We start from the raw sequence: 27,239 nt of genomic DNA, 5'->3' as shown, positions 1-27,239 counted from the left end.
AAGTCAACAAAGAAACTTTTTTTAAAATAAATTATTTATTTATTTTTGGCTGCATTGGGTCTTCATTGCTGCGCACAAGCTTTCTCTAGTTGTGGCAACAGGGGACTACCCTTCGTTGCAGTGTGTGGGCTTCTCTTTGCGGTGCCTTCTCTTGTTGTGGAGCACAGGCTCTAGGTGCACGGGCTTCAGTAGTTGTGGCATGTGGGCTCAGTAGTTGTGACGCGCAGGCTCTAGAGCGCAGGATTAGTAGTTGTGGCACACGAGCTTAGTTGCTCTGCGGCATGTGGGATCTTCCCAGACCAGGGCTCGAACCCGTGTCCCCTGCATTGGCAGGCGGATTCTTAACCACTGCGTTACCAGGGAAGTCCAAAGAAACGTTTAAATCACCCTTAAAGTGAGACTAATTAAAGTCTAATTAATCATTTTTCTGTACCTAAAACTATATTTGGAAAAGACTCAAAAATACTGGATTCCAACCTTATGGAGGCTTGGAAATGAGACCTTTTGAGAAGACAGGTGAAAAGCTTAAAAGACGAAAGCGGGAGAGATGCAGCTCTCCTTCTTCCCTCCCACTGCCTACCCCTCAGCTTCAAGTTCAAGGAATCACCTGGTTGTAGGAAAAAGAAAGGAAGGATAGAAGGAAGGAAGGAAGGAAGGAAGGAAGGAAGGAAGGAAGGAAGGAAGGGAGGGACGGAGGGAAGGAGGGACGGAGGGAGGGGAAACCACCTATTCCTATATTCTCTATGAACACCTACATTTTTCCCAAGGTCAAATATTACAAACTATATCCAAAAATCAAAGCACTTGATCCCTTGACTCACCAAGGGAAAAGAAAGTCATTCCAAGGTAAGCATCCATAAAATATCCATTTATCAGATAAAAAGAAGCAAGATGGACAAAACCGTTGGGGCACTTTCAGGCTCTGTGTTTCATTTAGAGCATTTATCTTTCTTCTGTTTCTGGACCTGCACTGTGATGAAGGGTGGACACTAATAAATGCATTCAGTGCAGCACAAATTGATCCACCATCCAAACAGTACAATAATCTCACTGTCACTTCTGGAACATCTCCTGCTTATGATGTAATGGATTGCAAATAACTCAAATTATTTGGTTAACTAAAGATTTAATAGAAATATATCAACACTAAACACTAAAAATGGAGGTGAGGGAAATTCATTTTTGACCACATACATAAATTTTGAAAGACCAAAAATAATGATAGTAATAAAAGGTAAATAAAACTCTGCATTTTTTCTCTCTATAAAAATAGAACAATTAGTAGTAGTAATGCTGAGATTATTCATTTGAAGAGAAACGAGATACAAATATAAAATCAAGTAATATTAAAACTCCATAAATTTAACTTTGAAAATTCAATGTGAACTCATAATTTTTTATTTTAAATATATAATTATTTCCAACTCTGTTCCCTGAAAAAGTCTGGAAACACTGATAACCGATAAGAATGAGCAACTTGGGCTTCCCTGGTGGCGCAGTGGTTGGGAGTCTGCCTGCCGATGCAGGGGATGCGGGTTCAAGCCCCGGTCCGGGAAGATCCCACATGCCGCGGAGCCATGGCCGCTAAGCCTGCGCGTCCGGAGCCTGTGTTCCACAACGAGAGAGAGGCCACAGCAGTGAGAGGCCCACGTACCGCAGGGAAAAAAAAAAAAAAAAAAAAAAAAGAATGAGCACCCTTCATGCCCAGACTGTAGTTTTTAAATTCCATTCTCTACTAAAAGGAACCAGAGCTCCTTGTAATAACTGATTCTTAGACTGGACTGTGAAATGAACAAGAGGAGCTTAAAGTATCCTGTTGAACCAAAAAGCAGTCTCAAAAAAACTAATGGGACGTGGATGCTTCTGGGATGTTCTGTATCTTGATCTGGGTGCTGATTATATGGGAATGTTCAGTTTGTGAAAATTCATTGTGATTCACTTCTGATAGGTTCTCTTTTCTGTATGTATATACAGGAACCAATCTCAAGGGGCTCCCAAGGAACAAAGAAGGTTTTATTTGAGCATCCAGAAAAAAAAGTCACTGCAACTAATCAAATCATAAAGATCTTCAAAATCCATGAGTTTACAATGATCCTCAAGAAATAAAGAACTCTCCCCCTAAAAGAACAAAGAAATGTATTTGATCACCTTTTGAAGAAAGAGGTCAAGTAAAATGGTGTCAGCACTGCCAGTTCTCATTGGACATTCTCTCCGTTTCTACTACTGAGGGAGAAGTCTCATGATCTTCATAAGAGGTAAAAGGGAGCAAACGTCAGCTTTCATGCCATGCCAGGCTTGAATACTCTTTCTCTTCTTCCAGTTTTTGCCGATGTCATATTTGCTGACCGGCTCGCTGATTTACTGGGTTTACCTTTTTCACCACATTTCAGCCTGTTGTATATGTCAGTAATGGCCCTCATTGGTTTCATTTTTTCAATCCTAGTTGTCCTTTCCTCAGGGAGTTAAGGGAAGTGGAATGTGGAGCCAATAACGGAAATGCCAAGGAAAAAAAGAGATAAAGGGCTTTCTGGAAGCATTTCTGAGTATACATGCATACACACTAATTCCTATGACAAAACTGGAATGAAAGTAAACACATTTCCTTAAGGAAATGAGGTGCCAATCACCTGATTTTTCCTTTTCAGAAGAGTTTAAATTCTTTCTCATACAGTCAAGTCACAACTCCTCGAATGTGTGGAGACAAATTTCTAGTTACTTCATTTCCATGAATGTAAACCTGATAGTCAAAGGGACTCAGGTACATTTCATCTTTTTTTTTTTTTTTCCGGTACGCGGGCCTCTCACTGTTGTGGCCTCTCCCGTTGCAGAGCACAGGCTCCGGACGCGCAGGCCCAGCGGCCATGGCTCACGGGCCCTGCCGCTCCGCGGCATGTGGGATCTTCCCGGACCGGGGCACGAACCCGCGTCCCCTGCCTCGGCAGGCGGACTCTCAACCACTGCGCCACTGGGGAAGCCCTGTACATTTCATCTTTACGTGTGGTCAAGTATCAAGGGATCCTAGGCAATACTGACCTAAGAGATCCCATGAGACGGAGCAAAAGTAATGCAGCCAGAGGACAGTAAACTACCAGAAGTCAACATCCAATCCTGTTGGGCTTCTTTCTAGTTTGCTTCAACATTAAAAATGAATATCCTGAGGCCTAAAATCTGCTTGAGTAACAGGCACTATCCGTTTGAAAAATGGGTTGTTGGGATAAGAACCACTGTTTGGGGATCAAGTCAGCTTCTCCCCATTTGTAAACTATGATCAAATAATTAATGGCTGAGTTTAGCTGATGTTGACAGAGAAGTGCTATGCCCATAGGGCTCTATGATTTAAAATGCTTTCATGGTTAAGGCTCTTTATTATTAGATAAAAGTTTGGTTCAATATCAAATTAAAAGGAACATTACTGCAAGTAGTTCAGTCCCCAACAAAATATAGTGATCAAAGATGGGGCAAGAGAAGTTTTGTGATTAACTACAACCCACTATGCTTGAAGGTATATCTGATTCTGATGGTGAGATTTCTCAGTGTCAAAAGTTCTGCGTAGGGCCTCCCTGGTGGCGCAAGTGGTTGAGAGTCCGCCTGCCGATGCAGGGGACACGGGTTCGTGCCCCGGTCTGGGAGGATCCCATATGCCGCGGAGCGGCTGGGCCCGTGAGCCATGGCCGCTGAGCCTGCGCGTCCGGAGCCTGTGCTCCGCAACGGGGGAGGCCACAACAGTGAGAGGCCCGCATACCGCAAAAAAAAAAAAAAAAAAAAAAAGTTCTGCGCATGTAGCACACAGCTCACTGAATCACTCTGGTGTCCAGAATGAGTAAGGGGATAAAAGATGGACTCTAAATGCCTATAGGTGTCATTCAAAAAGAAGCTAACCCAATGAATCACTTTACCTCCCTGGGACCAAAACAGTCAGATTAGGCACTGGAACCCTTAGGTTGTGACATATCAAACTCTGAGATGACGACCTCAGGGTCTGGAAAAAATGATTCGGACTGTATCACTCTGCAAATCAGATTTCCAAACTAAGAACCATGGGCCACCTGGTTTTGGAAAAGTTTTCCTTCTTCATAGGCAAGCCTGGCAGGTGTTAGTTTAACCTCAGAAAGCCATCATTCTCACAGTGCACACATTTTATATAAAATAATAAAATGCCAAAAGAGAATAAACACTAAGAGAGTGTTATGTGTAAACTACAGGGGAGTGACTTCATGTAAGGAGAGACAAAATTGATGCTTAAAGCATGAATCTTGGCCTCAAAAGTCTACAGATGCCAGGCAGGTAACATAAATCTGTATAGCTGGTTGGGTTAAAGACTTAGGGAATGGTAATGACTAGCAAACTTCAGGCCTTGAAATAGTAACAAGACCAGATTTTTAATCTTTCAAGAGAAGCCAGGTATCTGTTTTGCTGGTTTTTTTTTTTCTTTTTTCTTTTTTTTATGTGAAGTTTCCTTTCTGAGATGTTGGCAATTAACTCAATTTTAAAAAAGAAAACTTTTACCTATTAAAAAAATTACAGTCTAAAATCTGGCCTGTAGGCCACCAGTCTGTAAGCTGTGCTTTAAAATTTAACTTTAAGGGACTTCCCTGGTGGTCCAGTAGTAAAGAAATTTGCCTTCTAATGCAGGGGATGCAGGTTCCATCCCTGCTCGGGGAACTAAGATCCCATATGCCGCGGGGCAACTAAGCCAGCGCGCCACAACTACTGAGCTCACGCGCCTCAACGAGAGAGGCCGCGTGCCGCAAACTACACAGCCCACGCACCCCGGAGCCCACGCGCCCAACTAGAGAAGAGAAAACCCACACGTCACAACTAGAGAGAAGCCCAGGAGCTTCAACGAAAGATCCCACATGCCACAGCGAGGATCCCGCGTGCCACAGTTAAGACCCGATGCAGCCAAAAAAATAAACTAACTAAATAAATTAAATTTAACTTTAAATGATGCACTAATAAGCAGAAATCTTCTGACATAACAGTGATTACACTAAATTAGTGAGCCATGGTTTCTGTTCTACCAAGAGGGAGCAGTCCATGCAAGGAAAAGGTCGAAGTGGTATGAGAACACCTGTGAGTATTTTCCAAATTACAGATGTCTGAACTATCACCACCACCACCACCGCTGCTGCCCTTGTGCCCCAGAGAAAATAAGGGTTTGAGTAGAGGACACACGTTGCAAAAGATCCCCAAGAGCTCTGATGGCACATCCTCCCACTCTGGGGGTCACTGACCTCAGAAGGTAGAAAGCTTCGTATAACTGGGAGGGATGTGTCCAGACGGTGAAGACCAACCTCACTGGGCCTAAGATGTCAAACAGCGTATCTGAAGTGGCTCTGAAAATAATAACTGCAAATATCAAAGATGACAAGGACCCCAGAGTGAGCACTGCTGTTATATTTATTTCAGCCTCATGTGCAAAAATAACACAATCAATTGTCTACCTGTTTACTATGAAAGACTATAAAAACTGTATGCATTTTAAGAATGTGTGTGTCATGCATATATAATGAAAGCGAGGATAACCTTTCAGCCATTTTCAGGCACAGGTTTATTATTCCAGAAGGGAAGGGGGGCATTTTATTTTCACATGATGCCAAACTGTAGACAGAAAAAGTTTCAATATTTTGGCTTTTTTTTTTTTTTACTTCCTATCCTTAAAAAAATTATTGCAGAACTTTTTATTAAGATGGCTAAACATAACCAGAATCACCATGTCTTATTTTTCCATCTGATATATACATAAAAAATAGAAACATGTTCCTGTGATTTGGTAATATCTCACTAATCTTTTGCTATCATTAAGCATTGCCTAATCTAACCCTGCTTTTGATTTATCCTCAAGTGCCTGTAGCTTTTTTCCCCGGGAACTTGGTCTGTCTACTGAGCCTGCTGGGGTTATCTGGTAATAAGTTATAAGAGTGGCTCCTTGATTTCCTTCTCTTGATCTTTTGCAGGAAGGCACAGAGGCTGAAAAAAAAGAGATTACAGTTGTACAGATACATCTCCATAGACCTTTCACGAGCATCTGTGGCCAACAGAAAATTCCTTCCACTTTATCTTCTGAGGAGAAAGTTCGTAACGGATGGCCCCCCTGCTTTCTACCTCCTTTGCTCAATCTACGTAATCTCAAAGACAACCACTGAGCTCCTCAGCAATCAGTCGCATGTATAATTTACATCTTACCCAGAGCTGCGAGTAAGAAAACTCTCAATTGATAAAGCAAATATTTTCTAAAAGGAGACGAAGTATATTTTTCAGAAACATGTTTAAACCTCTAATTAAATGTAAACCTCAAAAAGGTTTTTAAAACAGTCACTATGAAGTGGTTCCATCACACATGCATATAAATGTACAATACCAACACCCAGATAAATACCCATTACTAGTCTCTAATTTGTCTTAACAGAGCAGAATTCCTGCCCAACTGCTAGAACGATCCTCTAGCACAAAGAGCTAACTATACTGGCAAAGCATAGTGTTCAACCTGACGTAACTTCTCAGAAGGCAAAGAAACAGTATTTTACGGGAAGACAAGACATGTTCACTTTAAGTTAAAAAGAAAACAATGAGAGAAAGGAAAACAAAATCGGACCCTGCAGTGTGGCGGCAGTTTTTTCCTTCAAGCCATAGGCCTTTCTTCAGCAGCCTTGTTTATTCACGAGGGAGCGTTAAAACTTACTCCCCAGGTTTGATTATTTTTCAAGCCTACTGCTTCATTCTGTTTTAGTTTTTTCTCTTTCTACTTATAGAGAAGAAAAAGCACACACACATTCTGAAAAATTATGACTTAATAAAAGTGCAAAAGACTTATGTCTACCAGGTATTTTATGCTGTGACTGCTCTTTAAGTGCCATTTTTCTGCTAAAAAAAAAAAAAAAAGTTTGTTCTACATGCCCCTCTACCTCTACAAAAAAAGCTTTTAAGATCTCTACTGTGTTGTAAGAAAATTCTGTGCATCTTACAATTCCTAAATAAAATTGATGATTACGATGATGACATTGAAAACTAGGCGTAGGGTCCACCAAGATTTTTTCTGTATGCTGAGCATTATATGTTTATTTTCTGCAAACACTACTCAATCCACGCTCTTTAATCTCATATAATTATAGGCAGAATGAATATGAATAGCCAGCTACAGAAACTGCCCTATCCACCTTTTCTTTGCTCTTCCCTATGATGAATTCTGCCAAGCTTAGGAAAAGGAAGAACACTGAAAGAGGGGGGAAAAAAAAGAATATGGTAAAGCTCCCCCTGTGCTCTACTGCAGTTCTTTGTGCACACTCCCACCCCCATTCCTCTTCCCTAGTCTTATTCTCCATAACTTCTTACCATCCTGTAATAGCAAATGGGAAGGTGAGGGAGAACAGAGGACCACGGGGTAATGGTTTCCTCCAATCCAGCAGCAGAGGGGAGGGAGGAGGGAGGGTGAATCTTGCTAATCACACCTAAGAACCCCCTCCCCTCCCACAGGACACACACTGTGTGCGCGTCCTGTCTCCAGCCTGTGTAAATCAGACCTTGGCCTGGGGATCATTTTGCCCTTCACTCATCTCTTTCCCCACAGTCTTTGCCTACACATCCTTCAAAGCCCAGCTCAAAACCACAACTTCCAACTCTTTCATCCATTTTCCCAGCTAGAAAGAAGGAGCTTCTCATCACATCTGGTACTTGGGTCAATTCGAACTAATGTGAGATTGTCCTGGTCTTTCTGGCTGCTTACACCTCTTATCTCCCCTAACAGACTGTGTTGACTCTGGAAACAGGGACCAGACCTTAGTGCCTTGCACAGCGTAAGTGTGAGAGTTAAAAAGTGAATTTTACAAGGTTTCTATTTATATGTACTTTGTAAAGGGTTTGGGCTGGTTCTAAGACTATAATTGATGTTTATATGGACATTCTGCGAAATTTTCAAAAGGACAACAACCATGATTATAAAGTCTAGTGCCTTCTATAACCTTCAGGGGGGCTGACCGCTCTGCATTAAAAATTACCAATCTATCAATACATGGTTCACATGTAATCAATCATCCCTGATAGTTACTGAAGCCAGAAATATGAGGAATATTCATTTCAGTACAGCTTCAAAAACTTGACTAGGACAGAAAGATTTCTATTGTCGCATTCAAATTCCAAATTTCCAGGTGACTAATATATTAAGTTTTATTCAAAAACCAGGAAGTTAACCAAGTGGCAACTAAACTTCATTTTAATTAGAAACCGTAAAAGATCTTGTTTTACCTTGCACATCAACTGCATACGGGGCAGAAGTCCAAAGGTGCTAAGCTTATAAAGTTCAAGTCTGATTACTCCTTGTGACAATACACATTGAAGATTAATTCTTAAAGCCCTCGTTAAAAAATAAACTCAGAGAAGGAAAGAGGTAGTTTCTTTTTTAAACTATAATAAAAATTGATGCTTTAAAAGAAAGTATTGTATCTGGTTTTTATCAAAACACACAAAAGGAATCATGTTCTAACTTAATGATACCCTCTGCAGATGAAAGAGACTTCTGACACCCCACCTCCTGAGCTATTAAAGGATGGAAAGGTTGATTCGAACAAAGTCTTTTATAGGAGCCAGTACTTGAGTAGGAGTCTCTGCAAAATCTCATCAGTGGAGTTTAGGGATCTGGCAAAGGTTCCTTCCAAATGGCTCATTCAGGAAGCAAATGATCCATTATCTTTGCAACAGAATTTTTCCTGTGAGTCGTGTGACTAATCCTCCCACAGCCTGAATTTTGCCCACTAGACACCATGTTCTTGTCCAGCACACTCCCCACACATTCCACTCATTATTCAAGCCCCTCCGAGCACATGATATATCCTACCAAGGACCAGACTGTCCCATGTAGCGTAAGTCAATGCAGAGAATGCAAAATGGAGAGGCAAGATAAAGCAAGCTCCATCACTCTGTAAAATACTAAAGAAAAGATTCTTAAAATAGTAAAGACAACCAGAATAACCAGAAGAGTATATTTACACAAAGTTAGCAGTCTACATAGCAAAGTCTATTTCAAAACAAAATAAGAAATGAGACAGTTTTGACTATTTTCTGTACAGTATGTGGCCCATGGTTTTGATTCAATGCCCACATCACTTCCATGAAGAAAGTTTGGTCCTGATTTAGGGTTAAAAATCCTAAACTGCCTTCCCAGAAAACTGTAGCCCAAGACACGGTGCAAGACCTTTCTTCATTATCTTGCTTAACTTGTCTACTGTCTCCACTAAATACCTTAGTTGGTGAAGAGATAATTATTTTGCTACTCTCACAGGCAGCAAGGTTTATACAAAAAAGTTGAATTCTCTCTCCCTACCTGTGATAATCTCAATTACGCTGAGAATTTCTACACTGTGTCTAAAGCCCTGGAGAACACAGTTGTAGTGCTACAGCCCAACAGAGTTTATGGAAACATGCTGTGCTGAGGTAACTTCCTGAAGATGAAAACCACAAACTCCAGGTACTTTCATATTATAGCTTTCTTGTCAATAACTGAAGAGCAGACTTTTAACCTGGAAATCTATCTAATCCCATTAGTCCTATCATATATCACAGAGGTTAAAGGACATTTCAAACGGTGAGGAAAAGTGTATGAAAATCAAGAGATGGGAAAGTGCAGACTGTAGTCACAGTACTCAGAGTTCAGGGTACAAAAAAGGACAGTGGGGGAAGAAAAGGCAGAGAGAAGGTTTGAAACAGCGTGGAAGGTCTCCAGTGCTGATGAAAGACCAGATTTTGCTGGGTGGGCTACAGAGAACAGGAGCGGAGTTTAGAGCAGGGGAGTCATGCGATCATGCTCCAGGGAGGCAGATCCTGGAGAACAAATTGCAGGAAAGAGAACCCAGATGCAAGAGAGGACCTCAGAAGCCCCAGCAGCCTAAAAGGGAGGGGAGAACTACTGAGGAGAGTGGCCATTCACGAGGGACAAGTGAAGAACTTGTATCTGACAGAGCAGAATGCGATCCCATTTGCCCTCACATACTTCTTGTCTTAACAAAAATAATGGCAAATAAAGCACATCTGGAAACATAGCCAATATTTTATAACTATAAATGAAATATAACCTTTAAAAATTGTGAATCGCTATGCTGTACACCTGAAACTTACATAACACCGTATGTCGACTATACTTCAATTAAAAAAAAGAAAAGAAAGCACATCCATTTTTTCAGAAATGTGATTGAAGTATAACAAGATATGGTCAACATGCTGATAAACTAAAATAATGTACTCAACACAAAACATATTTTTATCATTCTGTTACATATCTATGATCTAGGTCAATTTTTCCAGATTTTTTTTGGTTTGTATTTAACTTGGTTCCAATTGAGACATATTTCTCTGAGGGTAGGGAAATGTAATATTTCTGCAAATCCCAAAAGCTGAGCACAAGGAAAGACCTGACACCTACTGAGCATTCAAAGAAAAAGAAATTCTTCCAAATTAAACAGTTCTGTTAAAACTGACAAAAACTCAGATGACTGATTATACAGTTAAGAATTCTGATTATAGATTATTTAAAGGACTCTTCAGTTTCATTATTCCCTTGACCGTACCTGTTTTAGACCCAAAGAACAAATATTACAGAAACCACTCAATGGTTCTGTTATTCAGCTGAGTAAAATTTTCTTTAAAGTTTTATTTAAAAGAGAACCGCCTTAACTCTAAAGCACTATAAATATGCTTTGGACAATGCCTAATCTTCCAAAAGTAGTATGCTACAGAGAAAGAGTCAGCACTTTTCTCTGTGAAGGTCCAAATCAGTAAATATTTTAGGTTACGTGGGTCATGCACTGCACCACTTAATGCAACTACTCAACTCTGTCCTTGTAGCAGGAAAGCAGCCACAGATAATATGTAAATGATTGAGCATGGCTGTGTTCCAATAAAACTTTATTTACAAAAATGTGAGGGGTCACATTTGGCCCATGGACTGTAGTCTGCTGACTCCAGTTTAGCGGATAGTCCAGCTGTGTCAACCTGGTGTGGCTTCATTGTTCTTTCCTCCTTGGTGTGCATAACTCTGATGAAGTAATCAAAAAATCACTGAGAAAATGGGCTCCAAGAAAAATCTCCACTGCTGGTGTAGTGATAAAAGGGAAAATAAAATGAAGATATTCTAAGGAAGGGATGAATTCAAGGAGACAAGAGAAGTTTTGGGTAAATTAAAACAAGAATGTAGAGTTTGATGATGTCTCAGATCACTGCTAAGAGAGTCCAACGTATATCCTAAGTGGAAATATGAAAATATGACTCATGAAACCATTTCAGGAAGTGCTCCAATTAATGCCCAAAATTCTTATTAATTGGGAGAAAACTTCAGGGAAAACTTCACCTATTAGATAAAAATATGTTTAAGAAATGCATGTATCTTGACAGAATACTCGTGTGAGAAAAAGCCAAGGAATTTGGAAATTTATGAAAGTCTCAGATCATACTTTCTTCATGAATTCTGATGATCATACTATATTTACTTGATAGAGCAGGGGGAAAATGAAGGAAATACTATCATCAAAGCTTACCAATCTATATTTAAATCTGTAAAACAGTTATGACAAAAACTATCTTAATTCAATTACATCAACTTAATGAGGCTACCGCTAATTTAACATTGAAAGCGACTTCTAGCTCTGTGCCCTTGTGCAAATTACTTTACTTCTTGGTGCCTCGGGTTCCTCATGTGTAAAATGTAGCCCTTTCACAGAGGTATCTGAGGATTAGGCCAGTTAATGTATGCAGTGTTCAGAACAGGAAGCGCTCAAACGCTATAATGCTGCTGCTGCTCCCAAGTCTTGTCTCCGCAGCCAGCTTTACCGGATATTCCTCCTCTGCCCTTGTCTTCTCATTCTGGGCTCCCCTGGGTGGTCCTGACCCACCCGGAGGGCTTCAACCTACCATTTGCTAGAGACAGCTGAATCTCTCTCTATCCAATGCTAACTACTTTTCCAGACTGCATTTCCAACTGTCTACCAGACATTTCCATTGGAATATATCATGGGCACCTGAAACTCAGTGGGTCTAAAAATCAAGCCCATAATCTTTCTGCTCTTGCCCCTTTCCTCTCCTTTAGTTTTTGTTAATGACATCACTATCTATCCTTAAACCAAGCTAGAAACGACAGTTACTTTTAACTATTTTATGTGCAACTTTCCCATTTAACTCAGCCCAGATCCTCTCACTTCTATCTCCTAAGTATCTTTCAGAGACATCCTCTCTTTTTGCCATCTCAGCTAGATTTTTTATATCTACCCCCGTGATCTCTCTGCTTCCAATCATTCTCTCCTCCAGGCCATCTTTCATTGGCACCAGAGTCATCTTTCTTAAAACATATACTGGATCGTATTATTCTCTACTGCTTGGGGGGAAGGACTCTACAGACCTACAGGTGAGTTTCAGAGCACCTGGGAACCTTTTGAAATTGGATACAAAAATCTGTGAGCCCTTGATTTAAAAAAAGGTCATTGGGCCTCCCTGGTGGCGCAGTGGTTGAGAGTCCGCCTGCCAATGCAGGGGACGCTGGTTCGTGCCCCGGTCTGGGAGGATCCCATATGCCGCGGAGCGGCTGGGCCCGTGAGCCATGGCCGCTGGGCCTGTGCATCCGGAGCCTGTGCTCCGCAACGGGAGAGGCCACAACAGTGAGAGGCCCGCATACCGCAAAAAAAAAAAAAAAAAAAAAAAAAAAAGGTCATGGTCTGAGAGGACAATTTTTAAACTGTTCATCAGGGTACAATCTGCAACCTTAAATTGCATCTTAGCCACTCTCTTCATGTTCCACCCTGTTTTAGATACAGTGAACATCATCCTTTCCTTCAAACATGCACATCAAATGCCATTTCACCTCCTCAAGCCTTTTGCACATGCTATTCCCTCTACCTGCGATGCTCTTCTCTGCCTGTTGAGCACTTGAGCATCCTTTAAGTCCTGGCTCAGGTCTCAAATGTCACCTCTGTGAAGCCTTGCCCACGTGCACAACACTGCATGGACAACAAACGAGATGCTAAATAGATTTCTGGTGTCTATATATCATACACTGGTCTGAAATTTCTTAAATTCAAAGCTTCATACTATACAAAATAAATAGCCTTAAATATTTAGACACACATTATGTTTCCTTAAGTCTAGGGACATCCTTGGATTTTTATTTTTATTTATTTTTTATTTTTTTTTATTTTACAAATTTAATCAGTTATACATATGTTCCCATATCCCCTCCCTTTTGCGTCTCCCTCCCACCCTCCCTATCCCACCCCTCCAGGCAGTCACAAAGAACCGAGCTGATCTCCCTGTGCTATGCGGCTGCTTCCCACTAGCTATCTACCTTATGTTTGGTAGTGTATATATGTCCATGCCGCTCTTTCACTTTGTCACAACTTACCCTTCCCCCTCATCCTTGGATTTTAATGAGGTCAAGAGTAAAGACGTTGGAACCTAAGTGCCTAGGTTCAAAATCCTGGCTCAGTCAATTACCAGTAATGGGGTCCCAGGCAAGTGACATAGCTTCTCAATGCCTCAGTTTCATGATCTGTAATGATGGAGAGAATAACAGTACCTACCCTTCAGGTTTATTCTGAAGATTAAATGAGTCCATGTGTATAGTACCATGTAAGTGCTTGTTGTTATGATAATTATTTTTTAAATCAATGGCCAGGACTAGCGGTTCTAAGAGATAATCAGAGAGCAAAACTAATGGACCTTGCCACATAAGCCTCAAGCTTTAGTCAACTGAGTTAATTAGCCAGAGAATACTAACAATAATGGCCCTTTTCACTCATGTTTTTATCAACTGAAAAGTGTTCCAAGTCTACCCGATAAAATTCAGATGTTTCTCCTTTTGCCTCCAAGAGCTAAAATTATCAGCTCAGAATATTTCCAAGGCACACCACAAGTAGACTAAAATAATTCCTTTGAATAGGAAAAGAAAAAAGAGTTGCTGTTTCCTGGGCAGCAAACTAATGAGCCACCTCATTGCTTATGAAGTGCCCAATATGAAGGGAAAATGCTAAGTAGGAAATTGAGAAGAAAGATAAAGGAGTTTAATGACTCAGCTTTCAAACCAACCAGCTTATCTGCCAGACATATGGGGTATTAGGCATTTTAGCACCACCCACCTGGTCAAAAAAAAAAAAAAAGGTGTGAAATGTAAATCCTAACATCATTGAACCTAGGGAGGAATCAAAATAAGTGCATGCTGTAGTGATGTAGCTGACTTTCATCTGAGTGACAGGATTATGTGACATATTTGGCTCTACCTCTGTGGAAATTTTTCAGCAAAAAAAAGCCATTTGACCCAGACACATATTGCAGTTGTGTAACAGTATTTTTTGTTCTCCAGCAAACTGCCAAAAGGATCACTGTATACTTTATGAATAATCATACTTGATAATCAGACCTAAGGTAAAACACTTGAGTCAATATCTGAAACTAAGGAAGGAGAGAATAAAGCCCAATTTCCTTATTCTAGTATTAAAGGTCCTCCATGATCTAACTCCAACCAACTTTCCAACTTCATCTTCCATGATAGGCTCCTTGAAATCTTCTACTAAACACAAATCCTTGCAATTCCCCCCAGTATACCCACTCTTTGCCTATTCTATGTGTTTCCTCTAAAAAAAATAGTTTTCCTTACACCTCCAAAGTCTAAAGCCCATCCTTCTAAACCCTGTGTGCATGACATGAAACCACTTCCTATGGCTCAGCTAGAAGCAATTCTCCAGGTTCTTAACTTTCATAATCCTTGCTCAGCACCTCCTGGACTTTCCTCAGTCCATCTTGTTCAGAGTTTTTGACACACATGTCTTTCATTCCCTAGAATGGATGGCCTCTGCAGGCAACATCCACACCTGCTCCATCTCTGTAAGCACAACTGCACCATGGCACACCTGCATATGGCAGTGTGCTCATACTTTTCGCTAATGTATACCAGAAGTACGCTAAAGTGTGCTAAAGCTCGCTGTGACTGATCATTGAAACCAGATGGACAGAACATGCATTCACACAAATTTTGCTGAAGAAAGGCTTCAGTTAAAAAGATATGCAATAAGATTTGTTTTCTTGTGAAGCAAGTTGAGATGAGAATTTTTTTTTAAAGTCTTTATTGAGTTTTGTTACAATATTGCTTCTGTTCTATGTTTTGGTTTTTTGGCCATGTGGGATCTTAGCATGTGACTCCCCAACTAGGGATCGAACCCACACCCCCTGCACTGGGCAGCGAAGTCTTAACCACTGGACCACCAGGGTAGTCCCGGGAGATGAGAATTTTAATGCTGCTCCCAGGGCAAAGAAACCACCATTAACATTTACCAACTGGTGATCTGTCAACAACTACTAACAGTGGTGCTTAAAAAGCTTCCCTCCCACTTATATAACTGATAATACACTTCCAAAGTTAGAGAAAGCATAAGACAGCTGGTCCTGTATTTCCCCTACTATAGACTCAAAACACTACTTGCCTCTGGGCTTTGGAAAAGAGGCCTAGAGACCTGTGTACGTGGTGATAAGCTCAATCATCACATCTAATGTGCCTTAAACTCTAAATATTCAAGGACCAAAATCAGAGAATCTGATAAATAACAGAACCCACAAGTGCCAAGACAGGGAAAGATTAACAAAAGAACCCCTAAACCCTGGCAGTCTGATACAGCTTGGGCAGAAGTTCACTAGTCCTAATAGGTCACTTGGATGGTGCTAATGGAAACACTTATTTGGATCACAAAAGAGAGGCTGGGTCATACGGTAGTTCTATTTTTAGTTTTTTAAGGAACCTCCATACTGTTCTCCATAGCATGGACATATGTACACTACTAAATGTAAAATCGATAGCTAGTGGGAAGCAGCCGCATAGCACAGGGAGATCAGCTCGGTGCTTTGTGACCACCTAGAGGGGTGGGATAGGAAGGGTGGGAGGGAGGGAGACACAAGAGGGAAGAGATATGGGAACATATGTATATGTATAACTGATTCACTTTGTTATAAAGCAGAAACTAACACACCATTGTAAAGCAATTATACTCCAATAAAGATGTAAAAAAAAAAAGAGAGAGGCTGACTTCACTCTGGGGTGATGCTCCAGGGCTGTGCTGCTTGGTATGTTCCTGTCAGACCACTGAACAGCTGCCCACTGTCCTATATTCACAGATGACACTTCTCTGCCAGCTCAGTTCACAAACTGTTACATACATGAGTTTTAATATGCACTCCTAAATATAAGTAATTTTCCGAAACCCCAAATCCTGAAAGAATAGACGACTTAAGTCCTAAACCCAGATGAAGAACATTTTTATAGGGATGTCTGGATTCAGAGTCGTGCTAATAGGAAGTTTTCTGTTGAGTGTGCTCCCTGAGATGGTTTTCATATCAATGACATTTGGAACATTCAGTCTCCAATATCACGTTGCTGGTGTCTCTCAGATTACTGGAATGGCAACTGAATCCTTCGGGCAGGTAGCAGGAGACTCTTTTTTAACTTAAGTACTTTTACAATAACTATAAAATCACTATATGTTCTTTTACAGTACAAATATGTCCACCACATACACACTGAGGTCAAAATAATATTAAAATCTGTTAACAAATTAGGTACACATTGTCAGTGGCATCACCATAAATTATACAGTGGTTTGAAATGATAAAATAGACCCTAAACAAGTATAAGTTTTGTATATGTAATCTGTACTTTTTTCCATACATGGCTTAACTGAATAACCTTGGCCTAATTTCTCTTTGAGTCAGTCTCTTTTACCTCCTATGCTACTTTGATGGAATTATTTCAAGTTGCCCATTTCTTAGGCCTCTTGCTGTATCAATTCATCTAGATTTCTATGTGGTTTCCACAGTGACTTACTTGTTTGCTCATTAGACCACAAAAAAATTTGACAACTAAATCAGGCCTATTAACATTCTTATGACTAAAGCTTCCTGTATTTAGATAGATGATACTGGCAGTAAAAGCATAATAAATTTTAAAATGCTGAGACAGTGAACAATGCCATCCATTACAATTCAAAATTGTTCTGGGAATTTAATTTGATGTCATAGATGGATTTAAAAAAATGGATGGAGAAAGCAGGGTAGACTATGATATCAGATAAACAGCAATTTTCTTTGAAATTGAGTGCTTCCTTTGGGCACAAGTAGAAATCTGTGGCATCATGGAAAGAGCATGGCGCTTGGAGTTAAACAGGCTTAGTTTAAAGGCCAGTTTTAACTATGATGTTTTTTAGCTATGAAACTGGGCAGGTTACTCAGCCTATCTGATCTTCAACTTCCTCATCTGAGAAATGGGGATTTGGGCTCTAACGAAACCTAGTTTGACTTGCTTTGGGGATTACAGATGATATATATTCAGGATCTAGTACTGCACATATCCTATGACAGGTGTCCAAATGTTAATTATGTAGAGATTTTTTAACTCATAAATTTTCAGACTTCAGATATTCTTTAGTTCTCGTGACATACATAATTTACATAAAAATACACAGACATTATTGAGTAGTATATTCGGCTGCCAGTTTACATACCTTCTGATTCAGACCAACTGATATTAGATTTAAATTTTTTCTTTTTAAAAATTGAGATCTATGGGGCTTCCCTGGTGGCGCAGTGGTTGAGAGTCCGCCTGCCGATGCAGGGGACGCAGGTTCGTGCCCCGGTCCAGGAAGGTCCCACATGCTGCAGAGTGGCTGGGCCCGTGAGCCATGGCTGCTGAGCCTGCGCGTCTGGAGCCTGTGCTCCGCAACGGGAGAGGCCACAACAGTGAGAGGCCCGCGTACCACACACACACAAAAAAATTGAGATCTATGGATTATTCTAATACCTCTATAGGTCATACAGTCATCCGTCCATATCTGTGGGGCGTTGGTTCCACTCCCTGCGAATACCAAAATCCTAAGTTGCTCAAGTCCCTTATATAAAATGGTGTAGTATTTGCATATAACTTATGCACATTCTCCTATACAGTTTAAATCATTTCTAGATTACTTATAATATCTAACACAATGTAAATGCTACATAAATACAAGCAGACTTCCCTCGTTTTACTGCTCTTCACTTTATCGCACTTTGAAGATGCTGCGTTTTTTGCAAATTGAAGGTTTGTGGCAACCGTCTGTCAAGCAAGTCTATGGGTGCCATTTTTCCAACAACATTTGCTCACCTCGTGTCTCTGTGTCACATTTTGGTAATTCTCGCAATATTTCAAACATTTTCATTATTATTACAATATTTATTATGGTGATCTGTGATTAGCAATCTTTGATGTTACTATTGCAAGAAAGATTACGACTCACTGAAGGCTCAGGTGATGGTTATCAGTCTTTGGCAATAAAGTACTTTTAAATTAAGGTATGTACATCGTTTTTTTTAAAACATAATGCTGTTACACACTGAATAGACTACAGTAGTGTAAACATAATCTCTATATGCACTGGGAAGCCAAAAAAATTTGTGTGACTCACTTCATTGCAGTGCTCTGGAACCAAATCCTCGATACCTCCAAGGTATGCCTGTAGTTGCCGGCACGCCACAAATTCATGTTTTGCTTTTGAAACCTTCTGAAAATTTTTTTCCTTGAACATTTTCGATCTGTGGTTGGTCAAATCTGCAGATGCAGAACCTGCGGATATGAGGGCTGACTGTCCTTTCTTCAGACTACAAATTTGCCATCCCAGGGAGAAATTACATGCAAAAATCATTGAAATGTTCATGTCAAATATCCAACTTCTATGAGGCTCTTTATAAAGACTATGAATTTAAGAGTTCAAAGAATCACAACTAATAGGTAACTGTCAGGCAGTAAGTGGCTAAGAGTCCAGTTTCTGGAACCATCTAGGTTCAAATTCCTCTCTGCCCCTCTCTAGCTGTGTGACCTTGGGAGAGTTATGTCTTTTCTCTGTTCTTTGGTTTCCTTATCTGTGAAATGGAGTGACTAAGAGTACGGATTTCATAGGGCTGAGGACTGAACAGGAATAGCTGGTGCATAGAAGCTGCCTGATGTCCGTTTTTATTATTAAAGCAGGTCTGTCCAACAGTCACACTACATATATATCTGGACTCAAATAACTCATGGTCATGCTTTGTGGTTTTCCTTGTTCATCCCCTTCCCCACAAAAAGAAAACAAGAGATCTTCCTTGATAAGAGACAAACTGAGGAATTTATTGGAAAGCATTCATGCTTAATTCCTGTCCTACTTGGTGCAGACCTGACCTGAGCCCACCCCCGACCCTGCTGCAGGGCCCTATCAGAGATTCCTCTCATGGTGCAGTCCACAACCTGTCCTAAGGAAGGAGTGAAGGGAAGCTCTGGTCATGAATCCATCCCGGCACCAGCCCCTGTGTTATTATGGGCCTTGCCTGACAACCTTAATTTTATTCAGCAGGAACAGAAGGACAAGAGTTCTTGGCATAGAGCAGACTCTCAATTAGGATTGTGGAATGAATGGCGTCATGAAACTGACGAGGGATAAAGCTGGGAGCCTTGATAACTATAAAAGTCAGAATTAAATAACTAGTTGCCACGATGCTCTGCTGTTATATTTGTCTTCTTTCCTGAGCTATGGACGTATCTCAGGACCCACTCAGATACTGACTGAATGCCTACATTGTATGGCCATGAGGGTTCAGAATCTGGAAATATAAGCAATACTAACATTGGGAAAAACTCATTCCCTCCCTCAAGTTAGAATGACCAGAGTCTTTATACATTTTGAATAAACTTTACTGAAATCTATAAAACAATTCAGAATCTGTATTTAAATTCTCTTACATTGCCGGTGGGAATGTAAATTGATATGACCACTTCAGAAAAAATGTCTGCTAAAGGTAATAATACTCTGTGACACAGAAATTCCACTCATGGATATATGTTCAAGAGAAGTGAGTGCTTATGTCTATCAAAAGGCAAATCTGAGAATGTTCACAGCAGCTTTATTCATAATAGCCCCAAACTTGAAACCCAAGTGTCCATTAATAATAATACACAGAAATGAAAAAAAAAATCGACTACAGATGCAAGCTATTGCAACTACTAAAGCAACAACATGGGTGAATCTCAACCCAAAGAGAACCACTGTACGATTCCATCTATATGAAGTTCAAGGACAGGCTGAATTAATGCACAGTGACAGCAGTCAGTACGGTGGTTACTGTTGGGTGGTACAGACTGGGAGAGGCATGAAAGAACCTTCCAGTGTGCCAAAAATGTTCTATATCTTCATCTGGAGGTAGTTTTGCGCATAGACATAGACATAGAAAATTAATTGAGTCTACTTTCAGAATGTGTATACTTTGCTATACATAAGTTATAACCTCTTTAACAAATAAGCAAAAACACCATTCATTCATTCATTCCAATGAACGCCTACCACTATGCCAAGCACTGCAAGCATGGTTCTCGTTGTTACAGAGTTTGGATGCTAGCGCAGAAAGTCTCTTCACTGGTAGTACTAATCATCTGGCAATAAATCATATACCACCTTCTGACATCTCATCTGGACTTTTCTTCAGTTACTTGACATTTTATATTTTGCTTAGATTCACAGCTAATCTAACTTAATATGTAAATTCCTTGGTTGTTTTTTAATCTTGCTATGCCCTTTAATGCCTAGCACAGAGTCTTATACAGAGCAAGTGTTTGATAATTTATTAGCCTATCACATCATAGAACCTGTCTTTGCCTCAGGTTTCCTGGCAAATGTTCTCTTCTCCAGGTTTTCACTTTTACCATCACCTATGAAGCCTGAAGGGCTGCAAAACACTTAAAATAGTACTGTTTATACTTACATATACTATACCTACCAGTAGAGTGGAGGATAGGGCTTCTGTTATTCTAAGTTTTCTTTCATTGACCCTTTCAACCTATAATAGATTGAAATGCATCCTATATAATTTCATCCTATTATAGAATCTTATAATAAGAATATGTAAGAGGTAAAGTGGGAAAAGTACAGACATAATCAATAAACTCATGTCACTGGGGAGAAAATGATAAGCCTTGCCCCGATAGCTTGCGATGCACTGGCAAAAACAAAAATAGCCATGCCTCTCTCTCTAGCTTCCCCTTTCTAGAGTGTTCACGGCCCTGCCGATGCCATATCTACCAACGTGCCCAGAAAATACCCTTGAGAATGACATGCTTATTCATTTCCCTAGGATCTTTTTCTAAAGGTGACTTTTCGAAGGATCACTAATTTAAAAGAGCCAGGAAAAGGCATGAGCCACACAACTGAATGTAGTTAACAATAGTTATCATTGTTCTCACAAAAAGGGCAAGAACAGTGGATTACTTTAGTTTCATAGTTTTCTCCTCTGTGGTCTTGTTAAATATAGCAGGTCTCACATGATCCTTGAAGCTAACTGTTATCACCTGAAGTCACAAGACTGAGGGTTGCATCTACAAGTCTCAGCCTCTCTCTGTGTGTTAAGGCTTCATGTTGACTTTCCTGCCGACCTGCAGCATCACAGTGACTGAACACCATCTGCCCCCCAACAAGAGCTATGCCCACTTTAGAGACGCAGCAAGTTGATCAACCCCCAGCTTCGTGGCTTCCGTGGGGCTTCTGTGATGGAGCATGGTGACTTGACAGAATCTGTTTCTGTTTGGTTCTTTCACTGGTATTCAAAGGGAGAAGCTCAAATGCTGCAGAGCTTTAAGGTCTGTCCTCTTCTAAGACACCTGCCCACTGTAAATCATGAGGTATGGTCCTGGGGACAGTCATCACAAGTCACACTCCAGATTGTGATGGGTCGGTGTTATGTGCTGAATTGTGTCTCCCCTGCTCCCCTCTCCCCCAGTTCATATGTTGAAGCTCTAACCCCCAGTGTGACTGTATTTGGAGACAGGGCCTTTAGGGTGGTAATTAAGGTCAAAGGGTGGGCTCTAATTTGATAGGACTAGTGTCCTTATAAGGAGAAGAGATACCAGAGATCAATCACCCCCACCCCAGCACACACAGAAGCCATGTAAGGATACAGTGAGAAGGTAGCTGTCTACAAGCTGGAAAGCGTCCTCACAAGAAAGCAGCCCCGATGGCACCTTGATCTTGAACTTGTAGCCTCTAGAACTGTGAGAACATAAATTTCTGTTGTTTAAGCCATCCGGTCTGTGGTATCCTGTTATGGCAGCCCTGGTAGACTAATAGAAGCAGTAAAGAGCTGTGGGGTTAGCACTGTCCCGTGAAAATCAGAGAACATGTGTACAGTGGTTCACTGGGCTCAGTGTGGTCCTTGAATCACTTGGGCATACAAAAGCATTTCACGTAAGACCCACTCTTAGGATTGAAACCAGAATTCTGAACAGGCAGGCCCTACAAACCTTGGTGTGATTTGCCCTTGCCTCATCCCACAGCATGTCTACCGCTCTTCCATTTAATTGTTTAAGCACATTCTGTTTTCTCTGCCTGGAAAACACATCTTTCCCTTTCTTTATCATCTAGTTCATCCCAAATCAGCCCAACTGTCAGCTCCCCAGGGAAGTGTTCTCTGATCCTGCAGGCAGGGCTGCATCTCTCTCACAGTCTCACAGCACCCACATTTTTGCTTCAGCACTTTATCACAGTTTGCAATTAGAGATTTCTGTGATTTCTTTTGAAGCACATGTTTTAACCACTAATCTGTAAGCTTCCCAAGACTACACGGTGCTCAAGTATCTGTAGAACAAAGTGGGGAAGGAAGGGAAAAAAGAAAAAAGAAGGGAGAGGTGCTTCCCTGGTGGCACAGTGGTTGGGAGTCCGCCTGCCGATGCAGGGGACGCGGGTTCGTGCCCCGGTCCGGGGGGACCCCGCGTGCCGCGGAGCGGCTGGGCCCGTGAGCCATGGCTGCTAGGCCTGCGCGTCCGGAGCCTGTGCTCCGCAATGGGAGGGGCCGCGGCGGTGAGAGGCCCGCGTACCGCAAAAAAAAAAAAAAAAAAGAAGAGAGGGAGGGGAGGAAAAGAATAAAGGAGGGAAGAAGAGCAAAAGACAAAGAAAAGGGAAGAGAAAGGTTTAAGAATATAGAGCGTCGTCCACGTCTGTCGGGCTGCTGTAACAAAATACCAGACTGCGGGGCTTGGACAAAAAACATTTATTCCTCATGGTTCTTCTGAAGGCTGCAAAGGCCAAGATCAAGGTGCGGGCATTTTCAGTGTCTGGTGAAACCCCCCCATCCTGATTCATGGACCACCATCCTCTCCCTGTGTCCTCACAAGGTCGAAGGGTGAGGGGCTCTCTGGGGTTCCTTTTATAAGGAAACTTAATCCCTTTCATGAGGGCTCCACCCTCATGACCTAAGCATTTCCCGAAGGCCCCACCTTCCAATCACCTTGGAGGTTAGGATTTCAACACAAGGATTTCGGTGGGGGGACACATTCAGCCTACTGCATACATGCTTCAGTCTTGTCAGATTTAGGTCAATAGTAGGGGAAAGAATGCTGACCTAGGTCACACTAGCCACTAAAATGTTGCTATGCTTACAAAAGCTGGCCTAAATTTTCTAAGTCAAAGCCACCAGAAAAGAGTCCATGACCAATAATACAGCTGTGGGACAATTATTCAATCATGGAACTTGAAAAACGGCATGAACTAAATTAAAGTGTCCTGTACAAACTTTTGGGGCTGTATTTGGTTATTTTACATATACACACACACTTTTTTAAAGGAAACAAATAATCAGTATAAAACTCTAAAAAGTAAAAAAACAAAACAAAACAAAACAAAACACTGTGCCCCACTGATAATACTCTTCACACTCCCTGGAGGTCTACACCAATGATTCCCAACCGAAGGCCCAGGGACCCCTTGCAGATTATGAAATTATTTCGGGGCGGGGAGGGCCTCACAAATGCACCTATGAACAAGTATTGCCTGTAGACTGAATACATTAAACCCAATTCTTACCATGTTGAAAGCCATGAAATTCTGTGTGTTTAAAGGGTCCTCATAATCCACATAGTTCAGTCACACAGTTCAGAAATTACGTATAATCGGTCCTGTTCCCCATGGCACTGATGGAAAAAGTACACCTGTGAAATGTGCCCTTATTACTCTGAGCCAAAACTGTTTCCAATCTCCGTACAGAATTCACAAGACATGCAAGGAGGTATATGGTCAGTACTCACTAATCAACATTTGTGAATTGCTATAAGGTCTTAAAAGGAGATGATGTCCTATAAATCCACAGAGTTGATGTGATGGTCAGTTTGGACATTTACATGACAGAATAATCAAGTATTTCAAGGACTTAATTTACTTTTTTTCATGTTTATGGATTTTACTTTCCCCTGGTCAGATAATTTCCAAAACTCAAGAATAACTGGAAGATCTTATGGAACAAAACAACTGGCATTCATGAGTTAGAAGAGTACAAAAGTAGTTCCCTGGAGGTCCAGTGGTTAGGACTTGGCACTTTCACTGCCGTGGCCTGGTTGAATCTGTGGTCGGAAAACTAAGATCCCACAAGCCATGCGGTGTGGCCCAAAAAAAAAAAAAGAAGACTGCGTGAGATGTGTCCCAACACAACTGTTGGTCATAAGGAAAGGAGGCCCTGCACCTGCACCGGAGAGCTCCCTGAGCATCATGTTACCATGTCACAGTCCCCCTTTTTATTCTGAATATGGGCTTAGTGTGACTCTGGCCAGCAAAAGAGGTAAAAGCACTTGCCAAAAGGCTACACTGTCAGAGGCTTCCTGATATCCTGAAGCCAAGTTTAAATTTATCATCATCATTTTAGAAGATACTGAGAATTTTCTGTGCCTCTTCTGAATAATGCATACACACATATATTTCAGTATCTCTGCAAGCCCTTAAGCTTTCCAACCAAGATGTGGAAGACAGAGAGAAAGATGCAATCACCAAGCATCCCAATACAGCTGAAAACACACTGACCAGGGATTGGATGTCTGGGTTCCTAGTCACAGCTCTGCTGCTTCAAAGTGTGTCACTCTGTGCAAGTCACTGAGCAGCATTGCTGAGGCTTGGTCTCTTTATTTATAAACTGAGGATGTGAGGCAACCAGATGATGGCAAAGCTCCTTCCAGCTCTGACAGACTATTCTATGTGTACTTTTGTCCAGGATCACACTAACACTTTGCTTTTGGAGAAATGATAGAGAAACCCATCATTTCATAACAGCTTTTTAAAAAAGGTTAAAAAATAAATCTAATTTTTTAAATCCATTTCCATTATAAGTTTGGAACTATATCTACAAAATACTGAATCTTGAACTTCTGATAAAACAAGGGATAATAAAGTACCAGGTACTGGGTATATTGAGTGTTATATGGGATGTAGACATACTTTCTCCAACTCTGAATTTCAGCTGTATTTGATTCTCCACCTCTATTTTATATTTTCCCAATTCATTAATCCCAAGAAACAGTGAGAGATACAGAAACTCAAAAGTTCTCATTTCTTTGTACCACTTTTTCCACGAACTTTTAAAAATTAAGACTATTTTTTAGAGCAGTTTTAGGTTCGCAACAAAACTGAGGAAAAAATACAGAGATTTCCTATATACCCCCTGCAGCTACACAGGCAGAGCCTCCCCATTATCAACATCCCCGCCCCCCCAGACTGGTACCTTTGTTACAACTCATGAACCTACACTGACACTTCATAATCACCCAAAGTCCATAGTTTACATTATGGTTCACTCTTGCTGTCCATTCTATGGGTTTGGGCAAATGTATAACATGTATCCACCATTATAGTATCTTACAGAGTATTTTCACTGCCCTAAAAATCCTCTGTGTCCACCCGTTCATTGCTTTTCACCTCCCAACCCTTGGCAACTACTGTTCTTTTTATTGTCTTCATAATTTTGCTTTTTCCAGAATGTCATAAGATTGGAATCATACAGTATGTAACCTTTTCAAATTGGCTTCTTTCACTTAATAATATGCATTTAAGGTTCCTCCATGTCTTTTCATGACTTGATAGCTCATTCTTTTTTAGTGCTGAGTGATATGCCATGGTCTGGATATACCAGTTTATTTATCCATTCACCTACTGAAGGACATCTTGGTTGCTTCCAGGTGTTCGCAATTATGAACAAAGCTGCTATAAACATCCCTGTGCAGGCTTTTGTGTGAACATATGTTTTCAAGTCCTTTGGGTAAATACTAAGGAGTGTGACTGCTGGATTGTATGGTAAGAGTATGTTTAGTTTTGTAAGAAACTGCCAATCTGTCTTCCAAAGTGGCAGATACCATTTCTGTATTCCCACCAGCAATGACCTAGAGTTCCTGTTGTTCTATATCCTCACCAGCATTTGGTGTTATCAGTGTTTTGGATTTTGGCCCTTCTAACTGGTGTGTAGAGGTATCTCATTGTTGTCTTAATTTGCATTCCCCTGAGGACATATGATGTGGAGCATCTTTTTGTATCTTATTTGCCATCTGTATATCTTCTTTGGTGAGCTGTTTGTTATAGTCTTTGGCCCACTTGTTAATCAGGTTGTTTGTTTTCTTATTGCTGAGTTTGTAAAGAATTCTTTGTATATTTTGGATAACAATACTTTGTCGGAAGCCTCTCTTACAAACATTTTCTCCCAATCTATGGTTTGTCTTCTCATTCTCTGGGCATTGTCTTCCACAGAGTAGAAGGTTTTAATTTTAATGAAGGCCAGTCTCTTCCGTCTTTAATCCATTGGATCCCATAGCCCTAGAGAGGGAGGCTATTACGTTATTTTTTGTTGAAGTATTGAAAGGAAACCCGTCCTTATAACGTTGCATTTCACTGATGTCTACTTCAAAATATTAACATTTCTTCTTTAAAAATGAATACTATGTTTAAAGAAACACAATAACACTTCATTTATGTATACTGATTCATGAAATGCTCCCCTTGGAGACAGATTCTCCAAGGAGTTTTGCTAACATTTTGATACTAACCTTAAAAGCCGGTAACATTTGCATTTCTTTTCCCATCCAAAACAATTCTCTTTTGCAACATGCATTAAAGAAAATTTAACGCTCAAAGGATCGGGGATATGTAACATATTTATTTCATTTATTGTAGATATTCAATTTGAAAACAGGCACACTTTCAAGAATGGCGTTTTAAACATGTATGGGCGGAGTTTTTCTAGCAAAGCAAAAAGAAGACATTTACCTCTGCATTTAATTCTGAATCTCCCTATGGAGTAAGTAAACTAATTCAAGTTTCTCTAATTATGATAACATGCATACATGCAACGTTTTGCCTTAGATATTGACTGTATACATCAACACATATGCCTTCCAGACTAAACTGGGGATGCTAAAGCCTGGGCTT

The 27,239-nt window shown here is 40.7% G+C and overlaps 1 protein-coding gene across 15 annotated transcripts in view; it reads right to left on the bottom strand.

Annotated features, from left to right (window-relative positions):
• The window catches only part of OSBPL6 (oxysterol binding protein like 6), a 215,300-nt gene that overhangs the window by 117,747 nt on the left and 70,314 nt on the right, over positions 1–27,239 (bottom strand). Inside the window, exon 1 of one of the 15 annotated variants that reach the window (XM_060105979.1) lies at positions 20,791–20,842. The exons of the other annotated variants lie outside the window; for them this stretch is intronic. The gene's annotated coding sequence lies outside the window, so the exon portion shown is untranslated. Of the gene's footprint in view, positions 1–20,790; positions 20,843–27,239 lie in introns of those variants that run through there. 15 annotated transcript variants of the gene reach the window in all.

This window comes from Mesoplodon densirostris, chromosome 8, assembly GCF_025265405.1.
Source record: "Mesoplodon densirostris isolate mMesDen1 chromosome 8, mMesDen1 primary haplotype, whole genome shotgun sequence".
Taxonomy (NCBI): Eukaryota; Metazoa; Chordata; class Mammalia; order Artiodactyla; family Ziphiidae; genus Mesoplodon; species Mesoplodon densirostris.
This window is presented reverse-complemented; position numbering and strand designations above follow the sequence as displayed.